This window comes from Aethalodelphis obliquidens, unplaced genomic scaffold (assembly GCF_003676395.1).
Source record: "Aethalodelphis obliquidens isolate GAN/ISIS:26980383/991018 unplaced genomic scaffold, ASM367639v1 scaffold19, whole genome shotgun sequence".
Taxonomy (NCBI): Eukaryota; Metazoa; Chordata; class Mammalia; order Artiodactyla; family Delphinidae; genus Aethalodelphis; species Aethalodelphis obliquidens.
In genome coordinates this window covers 4,815,140-4,840,654 of record NW_020837963.1, presented here as the reverse complement: position 1 = coordinate 4,840,654, position 25,515 = coordinate 4,815,140, and the positions used below count along the sequence as shown (strand labels likewise).

The window sequence follows — 25,515 nt, the reverse complement described above, 5'->3', positions numbered from 1 at the left end:
AAATGGCATTATTTCATTCTTTTTTATGGTGAGTAATATTCCATTGCATATATGCACCACATCTTTATCCTTTCATCTGTCGATGGATATTTATGTTGCTTCCATGTCCTGGCTATTGTAAATAGTGCTGCAACGAACATTGGGGTGCATGTATCTTTTCGAAGTATGGTTTTCTCTGGATATATGCCCAGGAGTGGGATTGCTGGATCATATGGTAGCTCTAGTTTTAGTCTTTTTAAGAAACCTCCATACTGTTCTCCATAGTGGCTGTACCAATTTACATTCCCACCAACAGTGTAGGAGGGTTCCCTTTTCTCCACACTCTCTCCAGCATTTATTGTTTGTAGATTTTTTGATGATGGCCATTCTAACTGGTGTGAGGTGATACCTCATTGCAGTTTTCTTTTTAATTAATTAATTTTGTTTATTTATTTTTGGCTGCATTGGGTCTTTGTTGCTGTGCACGGGCTTTCTCTAGTTGCAGCGAGCGGGGGCTACTCTTTGTTGCAGTGCATGGACTTCTCATTGTGGTGGCTTTTGTTGTGGAGCGGGGGCTCTAGACACATGGGCTTCAGTAGTTGTGGCTTGTGGGCTCTAGAGCGCAGGCTCAGTAGTTGTGGCGCATGGGCTTAGTTGCTCCATGGCATGTGGGATCTTCCTGGACCAGGGCTCATACCTGTGTCCCCTGCATTGGCAGGCGGATTCTTAACCATTGCGCCACCAAGGAAGCCCCCCTTGTTGCAGTTTTGATTTGCATTTCTCTAATAATTTGTGATGTTGAGCATCTTTTTATGTGCTTTTTGGCTATCTGTATGTCTTCTTTAAAGAAATGTCTATTTAGATCTTCTGCCCATTTTTTCATTGGGTGGTTTGTTTTTTTGACATTGAGCTGCATGAGCTGTTTGTATATTTTGGAGATTAATGCCTTATTGGTTGCTTCATTTGCAAATATCTTCTCCCATTCTGTGGGTTGTCTTTTCATTTTGTTTATGGTTTCCTTTGCTGTGCAAAAGCTTTTAAGTTTAGTTAGGTCCCATTTGTTTATTTTTGTTTTTATTTTCGTTACTCTAGGAGGTGGATCAAAAAAGATCTCGCTTCGATTTATGTCAGAGAGTGTTCTGCCTGTTTTCCTCTAAGAGTTTTATAGTATCAGGCTTTACATTGAAGTCTTTCATCCATTTTGAGTTTATTTTTGTGTATGGTGTTAGGTAGGGCTCATTCTTTTACATGTAGCTGTCCAGTTTTCCCACCACCACTGATTTAAGAGACTGTCTTTTCTCCATTGTATATACTTGCCTCCTCTGTCATAGATTAGGTCACCATAGGTGCCTGGGTTTAACCCTGGACTTTCTATCCTGTTCCATTGATCTATATTTCTGCTTTTGTGCCAGTACCGTACTGTTTTGATTACTCTAGCTTTGTAGTATAGTCTGAAGTCAGCGAGCCTGCTTCTTCCACGTCCGTTTTTCTTTCTAAAGATTGCTTTGGCTATTCAGGGTCTTTTGTGTTTCCATACAAACTGTAAAATTTTTTTGTTCTAATTTTGTGAAAAATGCCATTGGTAATTTGATAGGGATTGCATTGAATCTTTGGATTGCTTTGGGTAGTATAGTCATTTTGACAATATTGATTATTCCAATCCAAGAACATGGTATGTCTCTCCATTTCTTTGTTTCACCTTTGATTTCTATCATCAGTATCTTATAGTTTTCTGAGTACAGGTTTTTTGCCTCCTTAGGTAGGTTAGGTATTTTATTCTTTTTGATATGATGGTAAATGGGATTGTTTCCTTAATTTCTTCTTCTGATCTTTCATTGTTAGTGTATAGGAATGCAAGAGATTTCTGTGTATTAATTCTGTATCCTGCAACTTCATTGATGAGCTCTAGTAGTTTTCTGGTAGCATCTTTAGGATTTTCTATGTATAGTATCATGTCATCTGCAAACAGTGACAGTTTTACTTCTTTTCCAATTTGGATTCCTTTCGTCTCCTGATTTTAAAACCCCATCTCTGCCCAGGGACACATTCCCCTTGCCCGTTCATGGTAGGGACAAACACAGGGCAAGTTTCAGATATTTTCCTCAGTCCTTAAAATTGTGAAATGCTTATGACTAGAAGGTACCTGTTGTGAATTTAATCCAACTGCCTCATTTTACAGTTAAGGAAACTGAAGCCCAGAGCGTTCAAGTGGCTTGTCTGAGGTCACACAGCCATAGATCTGAGACTCTGACCCTGGATTCAGTGCTCCTTTCATGACTCTGGGCTGTATTTGTACCTGGTGTCCTGGGTGCCAAGGGTCTGTGCACCACCAGGGCAGCCAGCACTGGGCTGTCGGGTTGCTAGGTCAGTGCAAGTTGAGCCTTAAGCTTAAGGTGGAGGATGCAATGGATGAATCTCCATTTAAAAAAACAAACTGGGGCTTCCCTGATGGCGCAGTGGCTTAGAATCTGCCTGCCAATGCAGGGGACACAGGTTCGAGCCCTGGTCTGGGAAGATCCCACATGCCATGGAGCAACTAAGCCTGTGTGCCACAACTGCTGAGCCTGCACTCTAGAGCCCGTGAGCCACGACTACTGAGCCCACGTGCCACAACTGCTGAAGCCCGTGTGCCTAGAGCCCATGCTCCACAAGAGAAGCCACTGCAATGAGAAGCCCACGCACCACAAGGAAGAGTAGCCCCCACTCACCACAGCTAGAGAAAGCCTGTGTGCAGCAACGAAGACCCAATGCAGCCAAAAAATATATTAAAAAAAAAAATGAAGAGGAACTAAAGAGTAAAAAAAAAAAGAGAACAGAGGCTTGAAAAAAAAAAACCCTAATAAAAATAATGTCTGCTTGTTAAAAACCCAAGCAGTGTAGAAGTGTGTCTGCAAACACTTGAAAGCACCCCCTCCCAGCCCTCCCCAGCCCACTCCCCAGGGGTAACCACTTAGTGCCGCCTCCAATGGCTTCTTAATTTTCATGCCAGCCATTGGGTTTTGTAGGATCCATGCCACAGCGAGGCTATTTTTAACAAGCATCCCAGGCTTCAGGAGGTTGAGGAGAGGGGAAGAAAAAATATTCCATTTGTGTATTTTTAATCCATGTGCATTTGAGCAAGCAGTGGCTTTCCTGTCCCTGCTGCCAAGGGTTTCAGGCAGTTGATTAGACTTTCTGGGTGCAGGGTAATAATTTGTCTTGCCCTAACGAGGCTGGAAGGCCAGGGAGAGGTTCAGGTGATGTTTCTGGGGCTGATGGCTGTCTCAGCTGGCTGCCTCCTGATCCTGCCTGCCCCCAGCCCTCTCCTTCCGGGCAGCCTTGACAATCCTGGCTGGGTCTTCCAGAGCAGAGGAGGCCTGGGAACCTGACTCTTTGTGCCACGCTCATATTTAGAAATGTCTCCAGCCAGAGGTTGGCGTCTGTCCCGCTTGGGCTCTGGGCAGGGGGTGCAGTCACATGTGCTGCCTTTGAGTGGGCAGATTCTGAGTGGGCAACGGCCCGCTTTGAATATAAACACACTCCTTTTATGCCGAGGAGCTTTTATGCCGAGGCATCCAAGCCTGTGCTCTTGGTCACTGGGTGAAGGCAAGTGCTGGTAGCCGGATGGGCGACAGGGAGACGGAAGAAAGACGTCACAAGGCTTGAACTGGGCAAAATGGTGGTCGAGGAGGGGTCTCAGCTCCCAGCCCTCCACCGCCCCCCCCCAGCCCCGTCCCTATCTTTTTTTCTGCGCTCCTTCACCAGGTGCGCAGAGCACTGCCACTGCCTGAGTAGGAGGCCTGCTGCCCCATGGGGTTGCGGAGGGGTGTGGGCCAGACGGTGCCCCCACCTGGGCCTTCCTTTCTGCCCTGTGAGTTCCCCAGTGTACTGAGGGGTGGTCCTGGGAGGCTGTGTGGACTGGGACCAGAGTGCAGCCTGGATGTGAAGCCAGCTGCGGCAGAGTATTGCTCTGCCCGCCCTGTCTGTGAGCAGCCAGGCCCTCAACCTCTCCAGGTGGCACCTGCAAAACGTGTCCAGGATGATGTCATCCCTGAAGGCTCTTTCAGCGCCCACAGTGATCATTCTACAATTTCTTGCTCACTCTCCTTTTTTTCCCATGACAGTGCCTGACAACAGACAAAATGGACCAACCAGCCCAGCCTTAAATCATAGCCCCCTGGGTAACAAACATCATGCCTTAGCCCTGTAAAAACTATCCTTTCTTTTAAACAGTTCCTTGAAGGAGGGGCATTCTTGTTCATTCATTCATGCCTCAGGTCTTTAATGAACCCCTGCGAAGTGCTCTCTCCAGCTCCACAGCAGCTGATGGGGGCTTTCGGATCTCCTTACATAGCACCTCTCCACCCCTCTGCACGCCTGCCCTGGGGACCAAGGTGGCTTCCTTACCACATTCAGCTCTCTGGAGAGGACTCTGCCTTCCTGCAGCGGAATCCTCAGAGAGAACACAAATGCAATGGGATTCCCCTCCTACAGCTGATGCCAAGCCAGTGCCCAGGATGAAGCCCCTTGCACCTCCACTTCACCCTGCTCCATCCTTCCCTCCTCCCTCCACATCCCAGGGGAAGAGAGCTCCATGCAGTGGTCCAGAAGGCTGAAGAGATAGTCTCTTCGTATCTCCTATATAACTGACCAAATGCATGAGTGAATGAATGAATGAACAGATAAGCAAGTGAGCAAATGAATGGAGGAACAAATGGAAACTCAATCTCTACTCCCAAGGAACTTAAAGTTCAAAGGAAAAGAGCCATGCTTGTAGCATGCTAGCACTGTGGGACTGAAGGGGACCCTAGGGATTGGACTCACCCCCTCTTTTTACGGTAAAGGAAATGCAGGCTCAGAGGCGGGAGGGGCGGCCATGCGATGCATGCAGCAGACCACGGAGGTCAGAGGATGGCGAAATCGCCCAGGGAGAGTGAGATCCCGAATCGAACACAAGGCTGCCCTACTTTCCCTCTGCTGCTGCCCTAAGTGTCCCGTCCTTGGGAAAAATTGTCTTTTCATTTGGTTGAGAGCGGATGGCGCAGTTTTTCTTGGAGGGTTAATTGTTTTGCTGACAGCACAGATAATTAGGAATGAGAATCCCGAGTGAGGGCGACAGCACCATCTGCTGTGAATATGTTTCAACCCCACCTTGCAGGAGGGCTCAGAAGGACTCCGATCCCCACTCTCCCACCCCCAGCAAAAACTGACGTGCTCTAGCTGTTTGCTTCCGGAGCTACAGCCGCCAGGTGATCCTGCAGCCCATGGGACAGGCTGGTAACCGGCTTCTGAAGGGTGCAGTTTCTCCTCCTTTCCCCACAGCATCTGGTGCACGTGTAGTAGGGCTCACGTCTTACTAGGTAGAACAAGGACCCCCACCCCTTCCCCGGGGTGCCCGGGACACAGAGCGATGATAATAACACCAGGGGATGACTTTCCATTCTTCCCGTAGCCTGATGTTTTGAGGTGTGGTCCGTTGGGCATGTGGGCCTGCACCGAGCTCCTGGCTGCCTTTGGTGTTTGCGTCCTTTTTCCGCTGAACTCCATGCATTGCCACCTGTCCTGGGTTTCCTGGCCTTTGGCCTGTGCTGCCTATTCTAGAAGGATCTCGGCCTGCCTTCCTGCCAGGTAGGAGTTTCCTAGGTTGTGACTTCTTCCTGGAGAGCAGAAGTAGAGCAGCGTTGGAATCAAGCAGAGAATCCCATTGTCCAGGAGCAGCTGAGATCTTTCTTCGTAGGGCTGGAACTTCGCAGTGGCGTTTTTTCATTTTCATTATTCAGGAATATATCCCATATACAAAAGAGCATTGATGTGTGTATATGCTTTTAGAAGGTAATACCAATAACTGCTTTGTTCTTTCAGAGGGGCTTCTAATCCCCAGGGCTGCCTTGCCCAGCAATGCCTCGGAGGCCAGAGCTGTAAAGCCAGGTTGCCCTGGAGGCTCAGTGTCGGCACCCTGCCCCCCTCCCCACTCCAAAGCTGTGGCTGTTTATCACAGCAGCACCCTCTTTGCCTGAGCTGCTCCTGTCAGCTAGGGGCCTCCACATTCCTGCCTTCCCTGTTTATCACTCTCTTCTCTGTGTCTTCTTCGCCTAGACCCTCCCAGCAGGGGAGAAACCACAGGCTCCATCCTCCTCCTGTTCTCTCTTCTCCCCATCCCCCCACAGCAGGCCAAGCATGCCTCTGTTCCCATCATCCTCCCCGCTCCTACCGACCCACCATTCCCCTGACGTGGTAGGAAATTAACCCAGGACCAAGGGGCTTGCTGAAAAGGATGATAACTGGGAGTCAGAAATGCCAGTCTTGACTCGTTCACTACCTTCCTGTGGGATCTTGAGTGAGATTCTCAACCTTTCTGTGCTTTTGTTTCCTCATCTCTAAAACAACCTTAAAAAAAATAGCCCTTTATGTCACTACTGTGAAACCACTTGGGTGCAGTGGATGCCAAAGCAGCTTGAAGGGTATAAATCAGGGTATGTGTGTAAGACACTGTCATTGTTAGGCTTACAAAATCCATGGGACTCCAGGTCCCTGCCTCCCTTTGCTACCCTCATCCCTGTCCATGGTGCTCCCCCTTTCCTGCAGCGCTGGATGCCCTGGTGGACACTCTCCACCTGCCACAGCCCCTTCTCAGCCATGGGCCCACTGAGGCCCAGAGGACCCCGAGGTTGGGGTGGAGCTCAGGGTCACAGCTGTCTGGGCAGTGGCCCCGGGAGCTGGAGGCCATGCCTGGTCAGAGATGCAGGCCTGCGGCCAATGTGGCCCCGGTCTCCAGAACCCAGGAGATCTGCGTGCTGAGGTGCGGCTTCTTCTCGTTGGGGCCCCTTCCTACCTGCCCCCTGCCACCCCCGAGTGTGAGCTGCAGTCTTGGCTCTGAAATGTGGTCACTCAGCAGAGCGGTGTCTGTGTCCCTCACCCAGCGAGGTTTGATCTGTACCCTTGTCTCTCACTCTGAGCGAAGGGCTGTGAAAGGAGGCCACAGGTGGGTGGCCTTCCTGGAGCCCCCAAACCACAGCACACCGGAAGCCTTGTCCCAGGGCCTGGGCTACAAGAGTGGAGGCGTGTCCCTGGTAGACATGGCCTTGTTCCTTGTGGGTCTCATTGGTGGAGGGAGGACACCCAGGTCCTTCCTCTTTCCTGGGGCAGTGAGGTTCTGTTGGTGGGTATGAGCTAAACTCTGAATGATGGGTAGGATGAGTGACTGAAGGTGGGTCTTTCAGGCAGATGAAACGAAATATGCCAAGGTAAGGAGATAAGAATGAAGGGGTGTGTGTGTTTGGCACACGCATGCTGAGGCTTGGGGGGTAGGGTTGGTGGGTGGCACATTGGCAGTGAAGTCCCTAGCTGAGGTAGACTCTGTGTAGTCACCTGGAGTTACAAGATCTAATAATAAAGGGAGAGAGAGAAAAAAGATGGCTGGAAAGTTCTAGAACAGCTAAAACTTGGACATGTGTCTCTGGCCCTGGTAGGTCACAGGGACCTTTGTTCTTCCTACAGGTCTCCTCTGAAGCAGCTGGGAACTCAGAAGGCCTCACTACCCATGAGGAGTAGGCCAGCCAGGAGAGCAGTAAGGGATGGCATGAAGGCCACCACGGCCTGAGGAGTGAGCGCAACCTGCAGCTCGTGGGACCTGGAGCCTCCAAGTCGGGAGACTGTATCACCGGGGAGACTCACGAAGAACTGATACTTCGGCCCCAAGTGACATGTCCACGGTGTGATGACAGGTAATGAACCTGAGGTTCATCAGTCCTTTCTGAATGATGTGGCAGGTAGGGGAATGTATCAGCCTGCAGTAGACATAAAATGTCAACTCTTGGGAGGATAACCATGCAGACAAAGCAGAGTAAGGCCTGGTAAGATAATAGACGGGTGCTTTATAGTTATTAGTTCCTGCCCCAAGCTCTTGCTGGAGCTAGGCACCAGCAGATTTAGCATCAGGTGGGTTCACTTACTATACCTTATAGGAAGGCCTGATGCCGTATGGATGGAGCCCCTCTTGTTTGAAGACCTTAGAGTAACAAATCAAGAAGTCATTATTTCCCATCAGCTCCCTTGGGAAGCAGGGCATGGATGCCAGTGGGGAAACACAGGCAGCGAGGGGTGCAGGAGCTCTTTCATGGATCAGTGATACCTAAGGGATAGACCTGGAGGCCTTATTGTCTGAGAAGGCTTCTGGGTTGGGTCAGATTTCTTGAATGACGGGTAAGGTGAGGGGTTGGTATTTCTTGTAAAAAAGGAAATAGGGACTTTGTGGCTGCCTTCGTCCCTCCAAGGATGCCAGGCCAAGTAACAGATGACCAAGGCTGACTTGGGGAGGTCGTGAGTGGCGGTCTGGAGAGCACAGGCGGGGGCTGGCAGACACCCTGGGTCTAGCAGGTAATCTGAGGAGGTCAGCCAAGGCAGAAAGCATTGAGAAGGTCCCCAGAGCCTAGAGGGCAGGACCCTGAGGCTGGAAGGACCAGGGTCCAGTGGGACTGGAGACCCCGAAGATGAGCTCTGACGTAGTGGAGGGCCTGTTCCATTGGCCATCTGGTCGTCACTGTGTGTGTCATCCTGGGTACCACTCTGGCGACTTCCGCCATGGGGAAAACGGCAGGCTGGGGCGGGAGCAAAAATAGCTTGGGGCCTTGGGAAACTGACCAGGGCAGGGGGAGAGGGCCAATGACCTGGGGCAGGAGGCCCAAGAGGGTGTGGCAAATTCCATTCCAGTGCAGGCCAGTGTCAGGGTCCACAAAGCCAAGCCAAGGGGTGGGGAGGGGCAGAGCATTAGGACTTCTGGGTGGCCTTGTTCTAAGTCAGGAAGAGAGAATAAGATGAAGAAGGAATCCAGAAAGCTGAGCCCAGCTCTAGGAAATGTCTCAGCCACAGGTACCAGGTGGGCCCAGGACTTGGCTCCTGTCTATATGAACAAATGGCAGGGGAATCGAGCTTTGGGGACCCTGGTGAGGATAGTTAGGAGTCTGGCTAGGCCTGGAGGGAGCTGGTATCTTCACAGTCTCCTGGGGCTAGCTGTGTCCCCGGGCACCCTAGACCCTAGTGTACCAGCTCTGGGCTATTCTCAGACCCCCACCTCTCAGTGGAGCAGGCAGTCTGTGCATTTTAGGCTTGACTGGGGACCTGGGCAGGGCTGACCCTGTGGGCCCTCGTGATGGGAGGTGATGTGGGGGCAGGAGGAGGGAGAAGAGGCCCAGCCCTACAGGTGGGTGGGTGAGGACTTAGCCTAAGGAAGGTAAGGGGCAAAATACTTTCTGATTAAGTCAAGAAAGAACAAAGGGTTGAATCTAGAAGTTTCTTAACCTAGTTTCCCAATATTTACCGAGTACCTACTTTGTACTACGTGCAAACGTGCCAGACCTACAAAGATGTATGAGGTATGTCTGCTCCCAGGGGAGGGAACATGGGGCAGAGGAAAAAACATGGGAGTGCAGACAGATCTGGGATTCTGGGAGCCTCAGGCTCCTGTCTTCAAAATGGGGACAAGACTTTCTCACTCACAGGCTGGTTGGGAGAATTAAATAAAATGAAACATGAAAAACATTTAGCACAGCAGCTGGCACCATAGTAAGTGATCAATCATTTAGTTTTCTTCCATTGTTCTGCTCTTGGAGGAGCTTATGGTCTGAGAGGGGAGGGAGCAAAGAAGGCTGGGAGAAACGCATCCCAATTCCCAGGGCTTCTGATTGTGACCAGGGTTTGAGGCCTGGGCTTTGAAAACCTGGTTCTCGGCATTCCTCTGGCCGTGGAAAATGTAGTTTAAGGTGGATCCGAACACTCAGAAATGCTGATTGCCTGTGAGTGCTGCGGCAGTTGCTGGGCCTGGGGAAGCTTTCTGGGCACTGCGTAGGATGGAGGGAGGGAGGGGTGGGTCCAGGAATTTACAGACGTGTTGAGAAGAGAGGACATTCTCGGAATGCTTGGAGAGTCTTGCCTCCTGGGCTTCCAGCGCTGCTCTAGGGAGTGTGGGGCAGGATGAGTCGGGTACAGAAACCGAGGCAAGACTTGGGACCTGGAGCAGGGCTGCCCAGAGAGACTGAGCATGAGCCAGTCTCGTGGGATTTTCAGTTTGAAGCAAGTGAAATTAATTGTAATAATGTTTCATTTAACTCAACATGTCCAAAGTATTATCATTGCAACTTGGAGTGAATATAAAGATTATTAATGAGATAGTTTATATTCTTCTTTTCGTACAAAGTCTTCGAGGTCCAGAGTGCGTTTGATACTTACAGTTTATCTCCGTTTGGACCAGCCACATTGCAAGTGCTCAGCAGCACCTGTGGCTAGTGGCTATTCTATTGGACAGCTTAGGTCTAGAATTTAGAGCATCTTTGCCCAGGGGCACCCAGAGGCCAGGTGTATCCTGAGCTAGACAACAGGACTTACTATTCTGTCCTCTTCTCATGACACATCTGAAATGATCCTGGGGAAACTGGCTTGAAGAATCAGAGATGTCTTGAATCGCTTGTTCTGGATGGTAACGTATGTTCTCTAGAACCAGCCCTGGCTGCAGGTCTTCCCAGCTGGCCTCAGATGCCACCACTTACTGGTCCCGGGCTGACCCCAGGCAGTTCCCAAAGCTGTCTGAGCTTCAGAAGCTGCATTGAAAGTGGCACTAAGAATGTCTGTTTTGCTGGGTAACTTTGAGGACTAAATGAAATAATCATTACTCTGTGACATTCCACGTCAAGAAATAATGCTTTTTATTTTCCTAAATTAAATGAAAACCGGGTTGAGTTCCCTATGGGCTAAGTGTGGCGAAAGTGTCCTAGCAGGAATTTCTGTAGTTCTGTTTCTACCCTTCTGTTGCATGAGGACTGTGGGGCTTTGTGGGGCAGGACAGATGGGCAGGGGGTGAGCCTGGACCTTGGCCCAGGGGGGCTGCCTGTGGCCCTCCTTATCCAGAGCCGTGTGGTCACCTGGAGGAGACAGGTCCTGCAGGCAGCTTGTGCCCCTGTGTCGGCTCTGCCGTAGAGAAGGCGGGGGCCCCCGGGCTTTCATCTCTAGAGGATGGACACCACCGTGGCACTGTGTTTCAGTGGGCCGAGGGGGTGCCGGCCACCCGAGGACCCATCACCTAAGCCATCCCAAGTGTCTTGGGACCCGACCCAGGCACCCTACTCGAAAAGCTGCTTGTCCTTCATCCCCTTTCTCTCCTGTCTCCCAGCCTCAGCCTTTGAAACAAAGGCCCATCCCTACCTTACCTGCCTCCTTTCTTTACCAGCCATAAAAGTACAGATTACTCCCTGTGAGGGCCAGGGAGCCTGCTGTCATAGACATGGCTGCTCCTTCTGGGCTTGGGAGAGGGTACTTTTTATTACTCTGTGAATGACATCAGACAGCCAGTCACGGGCTCCCAACAGCAGCAGAAAATAGTAATTGCTACGTATGTGTCCTGACACATGTCACTGGCATAAGGTTGGCACTCCACAAAATCCAGTTCCCCTAAGCCCAGCCCCACCTGAGGAATGGGTTAAATAATTTCTGCCTTTGGCGTTTTTCTGAGACTCAAATGAGATAGTGTATGTGAAAGACCTGCATACAATTATAAAATTTTATTAAGACTCTTAATTCCCTACCTGGCGTGGTTTCTTGGTTGGGAGCTGGGTTGATTCTAAACGTGCCCTTCCACTTGGCATCACGTGGCAGGTTGGGCCATCATCACGCACTGTCCTCCCATCCGTGGGCCCCGCTCAGTGCTCCCCTGGGGGTTCCTCCCTGCCGGGCGAGCACCTCTCAACTAATAATCCTTTGTCTCCTGTGTGTCAGTGGCAGGTTTCCCTGACATCCTTAGTTTTCTTCAGCCTGTTGTGTGGGGTCTCTAACTCATCCCCCTGAGTTTGGAATCTGCCCTAGATTATCAAGATTATCAAGAATGTTCCCAATCCATCTTTTCTGGGCCTGAGGGGAGAGAGGCCTGGAGCTAAGGAAGGGTTCTCTTCACCTGCCTGGCTTGGATTTGGTGAGAATTCTGCGATGGGAAAGGAGGTTTGAATAGAGTGTCTGCAGGTAGATCCCCTGTCCTTAGGGCTGGGGTGGAGGGAGCAGGGTAAGGAGGTACAGGTCGGTGATGCAAAGAGTAACCGGGTGTCAGCCATGCTGGAATCAGTGCAAAGTCTATAGACGAATGGGAATTCTCCAGCCCTGGGGACTGAAATGACATTTTCAAGGTTGAGTCAACATCTAATTGTGTGAGGTTGCGTCAGTAGTCCTTGGATGCTCACCGCAACCGTCTGTGGGTCCCCGTGTTGTTCCTCCCCCCGGGGGCAGTTGGCTTCTGCTTCCTGTTCCTCTCCTGGGCCCTGAGCTCTCAAGGCTGTCACGAATCCTAAGAGTCCTCCAAAGCAGTGTCATTGTGACTTAGCATCTATTTTAAAAGGTAATCTATGGCGCATGTGGGGGACGATGAGGAGGGAGTGTCATAAAATCAAGCATATTTAGGTAGCGATAGAGTCTAGATTCTTTCTAAGTTTGCTTTGTGACCCTGTACACATCTCTCAACTTCCCCGGGCCTTAACGTTCTCATCTGTTAAATGAGCATGAGAAAGTGCCCTGCAATGATTTAATGCTGTTGCCAGGCACACATGCATTCAAAAAGCAAGAGGTGCTATGAATTTTAATCACCAAAGAGTTGAGAGTATTATGGCAACCCCCTTTTCCTCGTCAAGTCTAGCAGTGTGTAATTCTGCTCTTCAAAATTAGTCTCTTTATTGCTTCCTGGGGGCCCACAGGGAACAGCTGCTGATATATCACCTTAAAATTTTGCAGCAGGGAGAGGCGGAAAGCCACATTGCCCTTGACTGACAACCTTCATGTTGGTACTTGACAATTTTAATTTTTCATGATTCCTCTGATAAAAATAGTGCCTGACTAAAAACAAATACGTTTGTATTTTCCATCTCCTTAATTAGTTTCTAATTTGGGGGTTCTTATTAGCTTAAAATCATCTCGCTGAAATGGTCCTTGGATGATAAAAAATGTGAAAACCACAATCAATTCTAGAGAGACCCTGCTATTTAATTATGCTGATTGGAGCACTAGGGACCCCTGGCAAAACGAACCTCTCAGAATAAGCATGATTTGTGTAATTTGGTTTTTAAAAATTTTGGATGCATATTTATCATGTTCAGCTATGTGTTCTTGTTCTCCTTGAGATTCTGACTCGTCTTCTAAGAGATGGGTGGAGGAATCCATGGGCTGTGGAGACCTTGGGACTCCCGCTAAGCCCATGGAGTTGCTGGTAGCACCTGGCCAGAAGGGAAGACAGGGTCCCTGGCTTGTCTGGTCATTTAAAAGTGTCTTTTCTTTATTAAAAAAAAAAAAAGAAAAAAAAGGTAAAAGGTCACCCAGAGATAGCCTAGGAAAGGATAGGCTGATAGAATTTTGGAGCTGACGGTAGTAGAGGGTCCTCCATGAAATCCCAGGCTAGAGATGTATCTAGAACCAAATTCGAGAATGTGATATGACTTTGGAGATACTGGGAAGACCTAGTTGCTCAAAAAGTTATATCCCCCCAGCATCCAAAGCCATGGATCAATGTTAGCTTTGCTAAAAGTGGACCACCAGATGTGATGTGACAGGAAGGACACAGCACCACCCAGGACACTTTCCCACCATAAAGCTGAACATAAAACTGCTCCTGCCTAGGGCTTCCCTGGTGGCGCAGTGGTTGAGAGTCCGCCTGCCGATGCAGGGGACATGGGTTCGTGACCCGGTCTGGGAAGATCCCACATGCCGCGGAGCGGCTGGGCCCGTGAGCCATGGCCGCTGAGCCTGTGCGTCCGGAGCCTGTGCTCCGCAACGGGAGAGGCCACAACAGTGAGAGGCCCGCGTACCGCAAAACAAACAAACAAACAAACAAAACAAAACAAAAAAACTGCTCCTGCCTGTAAATCTAACGACCACCTTGTGCAGAAGCTGGAGGAACATGGGAAAGCCCAGCACAGAGAGGCCGCCACCAGATCCAAAACGAGAGGGCTCCTCAGGACAAATGCCCTGTCTTCCCAACAGGAGGTCCAGGGGAAATAATGGCGAGATGTGAGGGAATTGTTACAGATTTAGAGTCTTAAGAGATATGCCAACCGAATGGCCTCTGTGGGTCCAGTTTGACTCATGACTCAAGTCTACTTTGACTCTATTTGAGAGAATCAAGGAGGTTAGGGACAGGCTGTGCGTTAGATACCTGGGAATTATTACTATTATTTTTTTTTATTTTTATATTTTAAAAATCTTTTTAACATCTTTATTGGAGTATAGTTGCTTTACAATGGTGTGTTAGTTTCTGCTGTATAACAAAGTGAATCAGTTATACATATACATATGTCCCCATATCTCTTCCCTCTTGCGTCTCCCTTCCACCCTCCCTATCCCACCCCCTAGGTGGTCACAAAGCACCGAGCTGATCTCCCTGTGCTATGCGGCTGCTTCCCACTAGCTATCTGTTTTACGTTTGGTAGTGTATATATGTCCATGCCATTCTCTCACTTTGTCCCAGCTTACCCTTCCCCCTTCCCATATCCTCAAGTCCATTCTCTAGTAGGTCTGCGTCTTTATTCCCGTCTTGCCCCTGTTATACCCAGGAATTACTGTTAATTTTTTTAGGGTGTGTAATACTGTAGCAATGTTACATACTGAAGTATTTACAGATGATGTCTGGGATTTTCTCTAAAATATTTTAGATAAAAAAAGATGAAGCAAGAACAGATTGCTGAATATTGTTGAAGCTGGTTTGGTAATTGGTGATGGGTATGTGGGGATTTATTATGCTCTTCTGTTTTGTGTGTATTTGAAATGTTCAATAATAAAAAGTAAAATAATAATAAATGTCCTTACTGGTTGGCTGAGCCCTGAAATTTCACAATTAGAGCTTTCTTCATCTAGCTTAAGCCTTTCTTTGTCCATAATATACAGCTTCTCCTGGGAACATGATTTACCCTTTAGGAAAGTAGCAGTGAGACAGTAGAACATTTCCCCAGTTCAGGATACTGTAGGTGTCCCATGCAAAAGGGTTCCAGGTGAGGTAAGTTTGGAGAAGGTTGCATTGAACTAAGCCAAACAGGTTTCTTCAGAACGTCGGCTATACTGTGAATGGATGTTAACATGTACTGTGCATCTCGCAGAGGGGGGGAGTGGTGGTGCATAGCAGTGCCATGTTCCCCCAAATAATTTGTCATGTGCTTCAGAGGAGACAGAAACTTTCAGCTCCCCTAAGGATAATCAGGAAGGTCAGAAACCTGGGTTCCAGAGCTGTTTCTATTTACTAACTTGTCATTGGTCAATCACTCAAACTTTCTAAGTCTCAGTTTTCCTACGTGTAAAATGACCTTCATATCACCTGCCACTTACCTTCCAAGATTATGAAAGGGTTTCGTGCAGTATAAAGCCCAAGACCAAAGGTTAAATTGTGTGATTATTATTTAGTGCCATTTTCTGAAACTCGGTCCACAAATGTTTGCTTGGAGACTCCTGGCTCTGTGTATAGGTGTGGTCTAACATCACCCAAGGGATAGACTATCCTGGGTGTCACAAACTTAAAAGGTACAGAGGAGGTAAAAACAAGTTCTTTGCCCTTTGGGAGCTCACGACGGAACTGGAGAAGCAATACAAATAAACAGTGACGGGGCAAAGCCATCTAATCCTAGTGATAAACGAAAGGTTCAGATTCAGAGGAAAAGGGAATTGCTCTTGGCTGGAGTGATCCTTGAAGGCCACCTGGAGGAGGTGGCACTTGACCTGGGCCTTGAAGCCTGGGGAAGATTTGGACAGACCATCCCTTTGTTGGTTATGGATCACTCAGCTAGAATACTTCCCTGTCTCCCGCTTCCACACGCCCACAGGCTGCAGCTGAGCACATAAACCCTGTTTGGATTACAGTATTATCTGACTTGGGGACCCAAGTCTTCCCTGTCCGGAACTGGGGTCGTGCTCCCCCTGCCCGGCCCTGCCAGCCACTCCCATCCTCTCCTCTCCGGCTCCACCCCTCGTTTCCGTCTTCCCACCAGAGTTTAGAGAAGCTGGGATTACTCATCCCGTCCAGGCTCATTCACTCCTGCCCTGTCTTCTAAGCAAAAAGAAAAAAAAAAGTATCAACCACAGAAACAAAGCAATAAATTATGACTCAGAGACACCCAAGCCTTCATGTGGAAATGTTTATTATCATCAGCAATTCATTGCTAGGGCAGAGAGAGAAGATGGCCTGAGTGGAAATCTTGCAAAAGGTGGGCCGCAGTTGCTCCAGTAAAGGTGAAGGGATTTGAGGCAGCCTTGGGAGCCAGTTCAGTTTCTTGGGTGTGGAGAGCTGGATGGGGGGCTCTCACTCCTCCCAGGGGGTGTGCATGGCGTTATTTGGCATGAATGGCCATCAAAGGCATTTGTTAGTGGGGCTTCCCTGGTGGCTCAGTGGTTAAGAATCTGCCTGCCAATGCAGGGGACACGGGTTCGAGCCCTGGTCCGGGAAGATCCCACATGCCACGGAGCAGCTAAGCCCGTGCTCTAAAACTATTGAGCCTGCGCTCTGCAGCCCGCAGACCACAACTACTGAAGCGTGCGCGCCTAGAGCCTGTGATCCGCAACAAGAGAAGCCACTGCAATGAGAAGCCCGTGCACTGCAATGGAGAGTAGCTCCCGCTTACCACAACTAGAGAAAGCCCGTGTGCAGCAACGAAGACCCAACGCAGCCAAAAATAAATAAGTAAATATATTTTTAAAAAAGGCACTTGTTAGGTAAGAGCCCACACTGTACTTTAATTTGCACAGCAGAAATGGAAGAAAAGGTCCTAGGAAAGGACAGGGTTGTGGTGGGTGCTTCAGGTCAACAAGGGGGCTCAGCTCTGTGCCACTCAAGGATTCAGAGACAACTGGGCCACATGCCTTGTCCTCAAGAGTCCTGTGTGGACAGAGCTCAGCCCACTCCTGGCACATTTGAAAGCTCAGAAAGCTATTGTTAGTATTGGTATTTGGGGAAGGACCTACTCAACGCCTGCCCCACTGTGGACCTTCCCTGCAATTGCACACCTCACACCCAGCTGTGGGCCCAGGGTGCTGGGTTCTGGCTCTGCCACTTGGGGCAGGTGGCCTAGTCTCCCTGGGCCTCTGTGTCCACAGGTGTAAGATGGGGCAACCACGCCTCTCTCCCAGGATGAAATGAAATGAATGAATTGGGAGCATGAAATGAAATGATCCAGAGAGAGCCCTTGGCTTCCCCCTCTGCCACTGAGAAGTAATAAGACATGGGACAAGTTGCCCCGAGCCTTGGTTTCCTTATCTGTTAACTGGAAATAATTAGATTACCTGTCCTGCTGACATCGTTTACCTACAGAAAGAGAGTTTAATGGGCAGTGTATGCAGAAACACTTCAAGAAGTATAAAGAGTTAGTCAAGCATTTAAAAAATGTGTTCGTGTGTATTTCATATGCAAACCCACACATGCAAACTGTCCTCAAACGACAAAAATCTCAGAGTGGCAAAAGGTGTCCACTGGTGGTCCAGTGGGGAGAGACGTAGCCCCGACTCTAGACTGCTTTGTATTGTGTTTTTTGGCCATTCCACTTTCCCAGAGGCCGCTCGTCTACTTTTCTGGACGCTGGTGCCCCCAGCAGGGCGGGGTGTGAGAGAAGCACACGGGACCAAGTCTGGCAGATCTGGTGTCCAGCTCTGCCTTGGAAACTGCCCTGTGGGACCCTGAGCAAGTCATGGAACTGCTTCCTCAGACACAAAACAAAGGTTGAGAACTGCTGGCCACGTGACATCAAGAGGCTCCAGCGGGATGAGTGAAAGCCTTTCTGAGTTGTAAAGCAGTGACCATATGGAAGAGGCTACCATCTTTATGCCTGTCAGCCAGGCCTTCCGAGCCCAGTGCAACACAAGATTTAATAACACTTGTTCATTGATTAATGTGCATCCTGCCATTTCAGGTGCTTTTGGGGAGGCAGTGGCAATTATTTTTATGTTAGAGAGATACTCCTTAAAGGAGCCTCACCTGACCCTGACCTTCTGTTGTTTTTCTGAGTCAGAGGGTAGACCTTCTCCCAGCTCTGGTGGGTAACAGTCAGGTGGCCATTGGGGCTGAGACCGGCCATCGATTTACCCAATTATTCTAATTCACTTTGTAACTTAGCACTCACTCCAGGTGTTGATTTACAGTTAATGTTTCATCTTTAAATGAATACTTGTCTGGAATATTTCATGAGTCAATGGAGGTGGTGTTGACCTGGCAGCCAGGTAATGACTCCTGGAGTGCCAAGTTTTTTTTTGTTTTGTTTTGTTTTTTGCCAATATTCCCCCTATTTTCCCCTACCAACCACATAAAGAACCCTCCACAAATACACACTGATTTTATTTTCAGGCTACAAGGTGTAGTGGAAAGAGTGCAGGGCTGAGTCAGGAGATAGGAGCTCTCCGCCCAGCTTTGCTGTTAACTCACTGTGTGATGCCAAGAAAGTCACTTGACCTCTCTGGGCTTCAGTTTCCCATCTGCTGGATGGTGCAGGGTCGGGAGGGGAGTTCTTCCACTGAATCTCCGACTAGACCCACCAGACCAGCAACGTATGCAATGCATGAGAGAGATCTATGTTCAGATTACAAAAATAATAATTGCTTTGTATAAGAAAACAAAATAATATACACGTGTTGGAGAAAGTGAAGGCAATTGTGAGACACCCCCACCCCCACCCCAGAGATCATCACTGTCAAGAATTCAGGGAACTGTTACATTCATATCACTATCTGTATTTATACTGTTACCATGGATCTGGAAAAATAGATCAATATTACACAAAAATGGGATCAAGCGATGTATTGTATTATGTTCTGCAGCTTGTGTTTTTACTTAATATAATCTTTTAAAAACTACTCGTACGCATCACTCTAGTTTTTTATAACATGGTTTTCTATAATATGGATATACTTTATTAATAGGCTAGAGTTAATTCCACCTCCTCAGTGGATGTCAGGTTGGTAGCAGTACATTTTAATGGATGTGATGGTTGGCTGCCACCTCCTACTCCGGGAGGGGATCAGAGAGGAGCCTGGGAGGGGAAGAGCTCGCTTACACGGCCGAAGTCACCGTCCTTAGCTGAGGGTGCTGCCCTCTCACCTCTCCAGAATTCTTCTCCAACAAGTACTGTGGCTGAGGAACGCGAGGGCACAGGGCACTGCCCCCCAGAGCTGGGGGAACCAGGGCCATGCTGGGGATACAGAGAGGAAGGCCCGGAGTGGGGTGAGCTTGGCAGGCAGAGCCTAAGAATGTGAACATGGTACTTAATGCAGTTTGGTTGCTTCCGGAACCACTTGATGTCAGGAGCCGTGGTAACCGTGAGTCGGGATTGAGTCAGGGAGCAGACCTGGGGCATAGCCCTCCAGAGGTGGGTAGGCCTTGAGCGATGCTGGCCTGGGGCAGGTCCCAGCCCCTCGCTTCTTGCTGCCTCCGGTGATGAGTCAGGAAGGGCAGGCCCCTGCAGCCAGCCCCAGCAGGCTGCCCATTTTCACTCCATGCCCGGCCTCCACTTGTGACGCGCCCTCCACTTCTGGGTCCATGTGACCGTGGGATTCCAGGCACGGCACTTTTAGCATCCATTTTTGGAGGGGGCAGAAGGGAGAAATTTTGGGCTCTTGCATCTAGAATTATTTCCCATTTCCCCTTTCCTCTGTGTTTAATTGAATTAGAATTTTTGAGTAGGTGAAGCATTTTATACAGTTCAAAAATCAAAATGACATACAAAGGTATATACTGAGATTTCACTCTCCCCCGTTGCCCCCTATAGGCCACCATTTATATAACTTTTAGGTTTATTCTTTCAGTGTTTTCTTTATGCTAAAATGGAGAAATTTGAATATATATTCTTAACCACTTTGCCATACAAAAGATAGCCTACTGTATATTCTGCACCTTGCTTTTTTATTTCCTTAAATATATGTCCTTGAAATCTCTTCATATTAGTACGCGGAGCAAATTCCTCATTTTTAAAAATAGCTGTGTAGTATTCCACTGGCTGCATGGACAGTTTTTTTAAACCAGCCCCCTATAGAGGGACACCTGGGTCATTTCCAACTTTTTTTGCTATTAAAAACAGTTCTGCAATCTGATGTCAGTCTGAGCTGTTTTATTGCATGTATGTGTTTTAAATTGCAAACCACCCCAAATCTTTTCTAGAAGTAGGCAGAATCTACATTATTTATAAACAGATAAGCCAATAAGGCTTTGTTCCCAGATTCCTATGCCATTTCCCTGTCTTCCAAGCAACTTTCCCCCAGTCCCCTAGCATCCCATAGTCACCAAAACATCTGCCAGGATGCAGTGTCCTTTGTCTGCCAACTTGGGCTGGTAGAAATAGTCTTTACTCTCATTTCCTCTGGGGGTTTCAATGAAGACTCCCGCCAGGGCCTGAGAGATTGGGAATCTCTATAAAGGTTTCCTGGCGTCCTGAGTGCAGCGGAAGAAGCACCATGGCCTGAACCAGTGAGAGGGTGTGGATTCCTGTCCCAGATCTGCAACTGATGAACCGGGCGATTCTGTACAAGTCCCTTCCCTCATGCATCACACAGGTGAGCTGAGGGCCTGAGGTCCATTCCTATCCTCACGTGTTGTGGTTCTCGGAGCAACCTAATGGTGTTAAGTACAGTTTTAAAATCCTCAGGCACTGGATAGCAGTTCCGTGTCCCTTTCTCCATGAGGGGCTCCATGCTGGTGTCTCCTCACCTCCCTGGGTGGCTGGAGTGCTTTCTATAACGTGACATCAAAGGTTTGATGACGCTGGCTTGTGCATGGTAATAAAATAATGCCCACGTGCAGATTCCCATTACGCAGAAGTACATTCATTTGGCTATAGGTCTGCGAAGACCTTTCATTGCTAGTGCATGTAAAGGGGTATTTCACACATGGTTCACATTAGCACCATGATTTAGCTCCTGCGTGAATAAGAGTCGATGCAACAGCCAACTGCCACCTGAGAGTCCATTTGTATCACACTACACGCTGCGGGGCAGGCCCACCTTTGACTGCGCTCTCGTCAGATCTGATAAGGTAATAGTAATAATAACTTACCTTTTCATCGTACGGGCTCTTTCCCCAGGGCTTGGCTGCCTGCAGGTGTCTTTTCTGTGGTTTGGCTGTGTTTCTGACCAGGGTGAGTCCTAAGTCGGTGGCGGCCTCACACTGAGCCTCATCCCAGGAAAGAGGTTTGGGCATCATTTATCCATGAATCAGTTGGTAGATCAGTCAGTCGTTCGGTCCGTTGTTGTCGTGCATAGCACCCCTCAAGTGCAGGGCACCCACACGGAGCTCCTGACCTGGACCCCACACTCTGGGTCCCCCCCTCTTATAAAGAGCACCATGGTTCTCCAGGCCTCCTGCTTCAGCCCTACCTGTGTCCCTACGACCTGCACGTTCAGTGTCTCTGGAGTTTGCCAGTCCCTCCATGCCCCCTGTCACCCTCTGCTGGACCCACCCAGCAGCCCAACAGATCCTTCTGCATTTTCTCTTGCCAACCCCGTCCCCACCCTGGTCTTCACATAGCACACAGTACCTGCTCTGGTGAGTATGCTCATCTGACCCCACCTCTCCTTATTTAGAGCCCCTAAGGGTTTCTTGCTGCTTCTCCGATAAAGGTAGAAATTCTTGCCAGGGCCCACAGGTCCCGCCCACGTCATCTGCTTCCTCCCTCTCCCTCTTCCCTTGGTTTCTTGGACAAGCAGCGCTCTTTTCCACCTCAGGAGATACACACCTGCTCTCTCTGGGCACTGGCCTCCCTCACCTTCATGGCTTTAACCCCTGCACACCCATCAGAGAGCAGCTAGGTTTTCCCTTTCCTGACCCTCTGGCCTGGGTCAGGCCCTCTCTTAGCCCTTACCATGGTTGTAAATAAATGTCCAGCAGGCTTTTAAAATCTTCCTCCTCTCTAGAGGTAAACACCATGACTCATTGACAGCTGGATCTTGGCACAGACTGTAGTAGGAGCGGATTGATTGACATGAGCAAGCTGTATTGTGGATGGCGGGGCATCCTGTATTTAAAGAATACAGGATGGGGCTTCCCTGGTGGCGCAGTGGTTGAGAGTCCGCCTGCCGATGCGGGGGACATGGGTTCGTGCCCCGGTCCGGGAAGATCCCACATGCCGCGGAGCGGCTGGGCCCGTGAGCCATGGCCGCTGAGCCTGCGCGTCCGGAGCCTGTGCTCCGCAATGGGAGAGGCCACAACAGTGAGAGGCCCGCGTACCGCAAAAAAAAAAAAAAAAAAAAAAAAGAATACAGGATGCGCAGTGGACGTTATCTTTGTAGCGACAACATCAAAAGAGTGGCACATTTGTGGGACTGCAGAGGACTTTAGAAGTGGTCTCAGGCCCAAGGCCCTCTTTGAGGGAGGGGGTACGGACTGTGGCTCTGGAGTCAAACCGTCTTCCTTCTTGCTGTCTGCTCTTGAGTAAGTTACCTGACTACTCTGGGCCTTAACTTCCTCACCTGTAAAATACCTTTTCCAGAAAAACATTGTGAGGGTTAAGTGAGAATTGAATGAAAAAATCCATGCAAAGTGCGTAGCACAGTGCCAGCCCCGAGCACGTATTGGCCATTATTATCAGTACAGAGGATGACACTGAAGCCCGGAGAGGTTAGGTTAGAGGTGTCCTGACCAAGATCACACCGTCTGGTTTTCTGTACTGGCCACTGGACTGAGCTATCAGAAGTGCCGGCATTGTCCTTGCCCTCCAGTGGTTCCCAGTCAAATTGCTACAGCACACTGGTTCTCAACGGGGTGATTTTGCCCCCGTCTCCACTCCAGGGGGGTATTTGGTGATGTCTGTAGACATTTTTATTGTCACAGATGTGGGGAGGGTGGGTGCTACTGGCATTTAGTGGGTAGAGACCAGGAATGCTGCTACACATCCCACAATGCACAAGACTTCCCTCCCCAACAAAGAAGCCCCAAATGTCAGTAGTGCTGAGGTTGGGAAATCCTGCTATAGCATTTACAGGAGGGGCCCAGGGGAGCTAAGTCCACCAGAAACTGACCTGATGAAAGGCACCCTCTCTAAAATGAGCAGGAGGTGCCTCGTAACCCTATATCCAGGGAAGACGACCTCTCTTGTTTGGGGCAGAGCAGGGATGAAAGGCTGGACCTGGAACTTAGAGGCAGATGGGAGTCAAAAGAGCTGCTTGGAGCAAAGAGAAAATATGACAGGGGCAGCCTGATCTGATGTGTATGGGGTTTGGGGAACGTGGTCTATTTCTCTGAGTGGAGTCTTTGCCAGAACCTTACAGATCCCAGCATCCAACTTCCCCTGTTGTTTTCCAAAGGGTCTTTGGCTGTTTTGAGATTTTGGGGTGCTTGTGCAGAGTCGTGGCTCCCGGCTGGGGCAGATGTGAGTGCAGCCTGGGCAGAGCTCCCCATCTGCCAGTGGCTCTGAGCAGGCTGCCGAATGTGGCTGCCCTTGGGAGGTGTGAGGACTCAGGGCAATTGTAAATCACACTCCATCCAGTTTCCCCACCCGCAGCCCGTCACCATTTTCACCTAGGAAAAGTCTAATAAAAATGCATTCCAAGTCCTAAAGGAGGAAGAATGGGGAGGAGCAGGGTAGGGGAGCCAGCACAGCCTTGATTAAATGCATCTGAGCCGCAGGGCTTTTCTGGCCTTAGAAGCAGCCCCAGGGCCCGCGGAAGCCGGTGGTCCTGGGTATCTGCTCCACTCTCCAGGCCTGGGGGGCAGCCTAGGTCCCAGCCTACCCTGTGACTTAGGTGAGTGCTCTCCACTCATCTCAGGGCTGATCAGGCCCTGCAGAGAGGCCTCACCTCAGTGGAGGATGCACCAGCCGGGGATTTGCCTTGGAGAGCGGGGTGGGGCAGGAAAGAGGCTTGTGGGCGTGAAGCACCTGTAAGGGATGGGGGCAGGGAAGCCAGACCAGTGCCCTTAGAGTAGTGGCTGTCAACCCTGGCTGCACATTAGAATCACCTGGAAGCTTTGGCGATACCTCAGACCTATTACAGCAGTCGCTGGGGGTGGGACTCAGGTGCCGGTAAGTTTTCAACTTCTCCAGGTGATTTCAATGGGTACCACGGATTTAAAGCTTCCCTGGGCTCTGATAGTCTGGTCACAGTGAGGCCTGTAATGAGGGCACAGGGAAACCCCTGTTGGGGTGCAGGGGAGGGCCCAAACATGAGGAGGAAACTGTGCAGCTGACAGACCCTGGGTGGAGGTGGAATGTCACCCATCCGGCCACACGGATGACCAGGATTTCCGGCTGTGAGAAGTGACAGCCCAGAGGAGGTAGCTGTCCACGGCCAGGGTCTGAGGAGCAGGACCGCTGCCGGCCAGACAGGGCAGCAGGACTCTATGTAAACTGCTGTAGAGTCGATGGTAGATGTTGTGTTGTGGTTACTTGATGCACGTGTGGTCTTTGCTGCTGGCTTTGGAGCCCCCAGGAGAGCAGTGGCCGGGTCATAATTGTATCAGGACTTGGTCACTTCTCACCTGCCTGCTCTTATCTCTCAGGCACCAGCCGCCTCATCTCTCACCTGGATGATCACAACTGCTTCCTGATTAGGGCCCCAGCCTCTGTCCCCAGCAGTCTAGTCAGATGGACCCTTTGAAACGTGTCAGATGGTTTCCTCCTTTTCTCGGAACCTTCCAGTGACTCCCCATGTCGCTCAGAGTAGAAGTCCAAGCCCTGAGTGGCCTGCAGGGCCCCCGTTCTCCCTCCTGACCCCCCCCTCCAGCCACACTGACCTCCTCCCTGTCCTGGGCATTCTTGCCTCAAGGCTTTGCCCGGGTTGTTGGCCCCCCAGAGATCTACAAGCCCCCTTCGTCCCCTTCTTCAGGACTTTGCCCGAATATCCCTTTCTCAGTGGGGCCTTCCTGGATCCCCTGCTTCCTGTCTCCCAGATCTTCATTTCTCTCCATACCTCTTATATGCTGACACTATATATTTTGTTTAATGTCCGTCTCCCTACACTACAGTGTGAGCTCCAAGGTGGTGGGGATTTTATTATGATGATGATTATTACATTTGCTGGTGTAAACCCAGAACCTGGGACAGTATCTAGCCTGCAATGGATGCCCAGAATATTTGTTTGTTTCCCCCCCTGTGGACCGCTCATGTTTAAAACTGGTTGAATCACAATCTTTGGCTAATAACCTTCCCTCTATTGGCCCATGCATGGTTTGATTTTATTTAATTATGTGTTTAGCTGTTTTTGTTGTTTTTTCTTTTTTTCTTTTAATTAATGTAACAAGAGCCAAGAGCTCATCACTCAAAACAAAGCAAGAATTTGACAAAACCTATATCCAGACCTAAGATCTTGCCTCAGGCCTTCCCACCCGAGGTCATCACCTTCCTTAATCTTATCTTTATCATTCTGCTTTTCCTTTTACTCGCTCCACTGCATCTAATCTATATGTATTCCTAAAAGGTATATTTTACTGTAGTTATTTTTAGCCTTATTCAAAACCTATTATCCTGTATATAGTCTTTGAAGTCATTCCCATTTAATATAGTTTTTTAACATCTTTAATGGAGTATAATTGCCTTACAATGGTGTGTTATTTCTGTTTATAACAGGGTGAATCAGCTGTACATG

At 49.4% G+C, this 25,515-nt stretch overlaps 1 protein-coding gene across 2 annotated transcripts in view; it reads left to right on the top strand.

Moving 5' to 3' along the window:
• Nucleotides 1-25,515, top strand: part of ZBTB7C (zinc finger and BTB domain containing 7C) — a 379,259-nt gene that overhangs the window by 79,530 nt on the left and 274,214 nt on the right. Inside the window, exon 2 of one of the 2 annotated variants that reach the window (XM_027118456.1) lies at nucleotides 7,456-7,682. The exons of the other annotated variant lie outside the window; for it this stretch is intronic. The gene's annotated coding sequence lies outside the window, so the exon portion shown is untranslated. The remainder of the gene's footprint in view (nucleotides 1-7,455; nucleotides 7,683-25,515) is intronic. 2 annotated transcript variants of the gene reach the window in all.